General features: G+C 51.4%; 1 protein-coding gene across 2 annotated transcripts in view; it reads left to right on the top strand.

The window, feature by feature from the left end:
* LOC123511418 (E3 ubiquitin-protein ligase TRIM9-like) overlaps positions 1–5,000 on the top strand; it is a 185,318-nt gene that overhangs the window by 175,507 nt on the left and 4,811 nt on the right. The gene's annotated exons all lie outside the window — the stretch shown is intronic.

Raw genomic sequence — 5,000 nt, forward strand, 5'->3', positions numbered from 1 at the left:
GTCCCGCGTCAGGAGGGTTGATAAGACACTGGAGGTGGTGGTGGTGGCGGAGGGGGGCGGCGAGGAGGGAAGGGGGCGCTCGTTCCGTGAGTCACCGCGCGGCGCCTGTCTGCTGGGGTGGGTCGGCTCCGTCACGGCATCTTGGTAAGCCTCTCACTTTGTCTCCGTTGGCTCAGGGGTCGATTCCCTCTGTGGCGGGTGTTGGGTGACGCCTTTGGGGGTTTACGCGTCCCTCTCTCTTGTGTGTGTGTTTGGGGGGGGGTGGGGGATGGAAGAGAGGGAGTGTAGGTGTGTGTTTGTGTGAGTGTGTGTGTGAGCGAGCAGACCCCCAACAAGTGTTTATTCCGGCCCAGGGGAGCGAGGTCTTGTCGGGGAGTGTGTGGTTCTGTCAATAAAGATGAGGCTGAATCTATTTCTGCCGTCCCTGGTAACACTGGGAGGCGTGGCAGGTGATGTGGAGGCGTGGAGACGTGGAGGTGTTGCTGTATGCCCCTAGTGGCTAGCTTGGTGACACGCCCACATCAGCAGCAGCAAGGTGGCGTGTGCGGGCGTGAGGTGTGGATCAGGTGACTCAGGAAGGCGTTTTTGTGGGCGCGCCGTGGGTGGTGGAACACGCGGTAAATAATGGAGGCTGTCCGGCGTGAGGGATGGTGGTGGTAACAAAGTATTCCTGTGCCCTCGGTGGCGTGGACTAGAGGTGGGCAGGGCATGGAGGTGGGTCGTGGGTGATGGTGGGGGACAGGACGGTGCTACTCCCTCCCTCTTCCCCGCCAGCAGGTCCCTCGGTGGGTGGCGGGGCGGGATGTAATCAGTGATGGAGGGGCGTCTGGTGCGGCTCGCCAGGCCTTGCTGATGGTGACGGGAACGATGTCTGCATCAACTCGTCTTGTGTGTGACGGGGTGCTCCTCTGTCTAGCCCAGCAGCGAGGCGACCTGGGGCGAGGGAGGTGAGGGTGGTGAGCGTGATGAGAGTGGTGAGGGTGGTGAGCATGATGAGCGTGATGAGGGTGGTAAGGGTGGTGAGCGTGATGAGGGTGGTGAGGGTGGTGAGGATGCGACGTGGTCCTCATCGTGGTCCTCTATGTGGGTGTCTCTGCCATGGTGATCGAGGCTTTTCTGAGTCTCACCTCGTCCTTCTTTCTTTTTTTCATCGTGTTTCGAGGCGTGGCGGTTCTTCTTCTTGCCCCGGTTGCGAAACAGGCCGAGAAACTTGAGTTTGACGATCACGCTGCTGTCAGGGTATCCGGAGCCTTTCCTCAGCCGCAGGAGGGCGTTTCTTGTGTAGTAGATCAGGACCATTATCCTGTGTAAACAAACACCTATGGGGGTCAGCGGTGCCTCTGCCTCACCACGCCGCACCACACCACACCACACCAGACCACACCACGCTTCGCTCCTCGTCCCTCAGCAGTCACGTCACCTTCCCGCGTGTGTGATGGAGCGGAACACACGAGCAGACGGCAGGCGGCTGGTGCGTGGCTGGACTTGAAAGGGACAACAGCTACGGCAACGGCGATCCTGGTGACCCTAAGTGACGGCCGGCAGGAAGCACGTGTGGCCTCGGTGTGACCCTTAGCGAGGTGGTGGCGTCTCCGGTGGCGCTGGTGAGGCTGTGGTGATGTGGCTCTTTGTCTGAAGTAAAAGGTGTGGGTGCTTCGCTTGTAAAGGGTCTCACACTATTCACCTCCGTCACCTTCCACTAGCCAGGCCTTTAAATGACTTGGTTCTAAAAGGCCTCGGGTACTGGCACGCTTTCAGGAAGTCATGCACGGACAGGGAGGAAAGTGCATGACGCTCTCAGCAACTCCCCTGCCGCGGTGTTGGCAGGAGTTTGAGGAGTGAGTTCACGGAGTTTCTGGACACACGAGTTTTGAGTCAATCCTCCTTTTATCTTCCTCCCGAAACCAGACCTTCCTCCCGCCACTCCCACGTCACTAAACAAGCCTTCATATGTTTTCACAAGGAATTACAAGGAGTTTTCTCACACGTCGCTCCACTTACTGCCATGTGTGGGCCTACTGGCTTTGTTGTGACTTTTCTCTTGTTCTTATCAGTAAAGAAAGCACCTGAGAAGTCAAGTCACGGATACAGACAGGTAACAGGTGACAGGCAACACAGGGAACACAGGTAACACAGATAAACGCACACTTTGGCCGCCTCACACTAGACACCTCACATTACAAGTGGTACACAGTAGAGTAAACACCTGGAAGGTTAAATCACGTATAAGAGCAAATAACAGGTGACAGGGAACACAGGTAACATAGGTAGACACACACACTGGCCGCCTCACACTAGACACCTCATATTACAAGTAGTACATAAACATACACACAAACACACACACACACACACACACAGTTCAGCATCACACCAGCGTTGAGAGCAGAAGTTAAGAGCATCAGTTCATAACACGACTGCCTTTATAAGCAAGCTAACAGAGGCGATTATGTCCACTGGTTGCCGCCCCGTTGCCTCTGTTGCCACCGCCGCCTCCTCGCTGGACCTCGGTAACCACACAGCGGCGGGAATTCCTCACGTTCCAGGCGGTAATTCACAGTCCGGGAATGCAACGCCGCTAGCTGACTGGAATTGTACTTATGTTGCTGGAGGTCGTCACTCGCTCGTCACTCGCTTGTCACTCCCTCGGTCACTCGTATCCTGTGACGGGTGGACGGGTTGGGTGGCGATTTGGGTGGTGGTTTAAGTGCCGGGTAAGCTCAGGAAGACGTCGCCACTTGGTCTTTGTGACGAAGAGGACCGGAGACTAACAGGGCCGTCATACACAGCCCCCAGTATACTGCAGTTTTTCTTCCTTTGTGTTGCTTTGTACTTTGTTTGTGATTCCGTAAAAGGAGAGATGAAAGAAAGTCCTGCTTCTCCTCTGCCTCCTGCTGCACTGACGGTTACCAGAGACAGGACAGAGGGATACAGAGGAACGCAGGGACAGAGGGAGGGAGGGAGAAGTGGGGCAGGGGACAAACCGCTGGGAATTAAAAAAAAAATTCCTATAGTCCCTTGGCCCAGTTTACCCTCATTCTTTAACACTCCTGCTCACCGCCTCCACTACTTTGAAAGGGCTCTATTTTAGATTATACAAGTTTTCAAAGGTGTTTTTATGATTTGAGTAACAGATTAATAGCATTCTTACACTATCAACAGGATAAGCAGTCTTCTAAACCCGACCACTCATCTCTATGGTCTTGGAAAATAGTCTTGGTAATCGAGAGAGCAAATCCTTTCTTCCTGTGACGTTTGACCTTTGACCTTTTTGGAAACACTCCGCTCTCTCACCACGTCTATTTTTCAAGGCTACAACTGTGATTACCAGAGTTCTCAAGACTGTTTCTCCTGTTCATAATGTAGAAATAGTGTTGATTTGTCGCCAAAACAACAAAAACAGTCTCAAAAATATGTATAATTTCAACTATAGTCTGACTCAAATATGAAGGCCGCTCAGGAGGGAGACCTAATGGTGATTCCCCGGCTGCGGCGTCGCCAAGCATCGTAGCACATGTTTCGATCTCATTATTAACTTACATCTTAATGAACCGTCATAAAAGTGTATTCCTCTAACTTTCTACTAAGGATGTATAGAGAGCTTTGAATATAGTTTTAGTGTAATGAAGACAATGATTTTGTAGAGATACCACAAAATGTAGCACCACTGCTCTCCAGCGTTGCTACTTTTCAAAGTTGGACATGGGTGAGGTCAACTTCCCTGACCGCTGATAATCCCCAGGTCAAATCAAGTCACTCCTCCCCTCCCTGTCGCTCAGGATGGAAGGTGAATATCTCGTCCGCGCTACTCGCCATCGCAACCTTCATAGTCAAGAGAAAGAAGTTATTTACAGCGTCAAAAAGTTCTGTTTAGAGAAGGCAAAGAGAGCACCAATAATTGATTTCTCCAAAGCTATTGCCCGAACAGCAAGAGCAACAAACTGTTCGACGAATCTGCTCTGGCATCAATCAAGCCTGCGAGACACAGCCTGCATTTTCATCATCCCAAAAGGATATATAGTAATAAGAAACAGGAGGAAGTAACAAGCCAGAGAGAGAGAGAGAGAGAGAGAGAGATGGGCGTTTCTCCACATTTCAGTGTTAATCCTTTAATTGGGGCTGCGACGTTTGGCGACGCCTCAGCCGGGGAATCTCCGTTAGGTCTCCCCCTCTGAGCGGCCTTTATATTTGAGTCGGACTATAGAGGTTTTTCAAATAGTTGAGGTGCGAGAAGCGTTTAAGAATACGTCCTAGTATCATGTTTCTGTTGCCCTACCATAGTGAGGTCAGGAAAGGGACAGCGAGGGTCAGGTCTGGGTCAGTTTGGCGGGCTGTCAGTCTCTCACCATCCCTCCCGCGTCCTTCAGGGAGGGGTAAGTGTGTGATCGATACCCGCTGTTCCCTAGGTCAGGTCTGTGGTTACCCTGACACCTCGAAGGGAAATACAGACGTTTGTGTGTGTGTGTGTGTGTACTATACATTACACACCTTCGTATCTATACAACTAATCACATACTTACACGTACTTACGCATATCCACTTAACCACACATTTATTACTGTGTACACTTTCACCTAATTTGCACACACACACACACACACACACACACACACACACACACACACACACACACACACACACACACACACACACAATGACATATCCAGCTTATCAAATATAGTGCACTCCCTCACCGGTCCCCGCGTACACACACACTGTACCCTCCCCACTCCCCGCACACACACACACACCTGTACACACCCACTACCACCACGTACAGTACTTTACACACCCCTTCTCCCAAAACAAACCCACACGTGCTAACCTAACTTAACCAAATCTAATGCAACCCAACCTAACCTAACCTAACCTAATCTAATCTTACCAAACCCAACATAACCTCACCCAAAATCCAACCCAACCTAACCTAACCTAACCAAACCAAACCAAACCAAACCAAACCAAACCAAACCAAACCAAACCTAACCAAAACCAAACCA

This window comes from Portunus trituberculatus, chromosome 31, assembly GCF_017591435.1.
Source record: "Portunus trituberculatus isolate SZX2019 chromosome 31, ASM1759143v1, whole genome shotgun sequence".
Lineage (NCBI taxonomy): Eukaryota > Metazoa > Arthropoda > Malacostraca > Decapoda > Portunidae > Portunus > Portunus trituberculatus.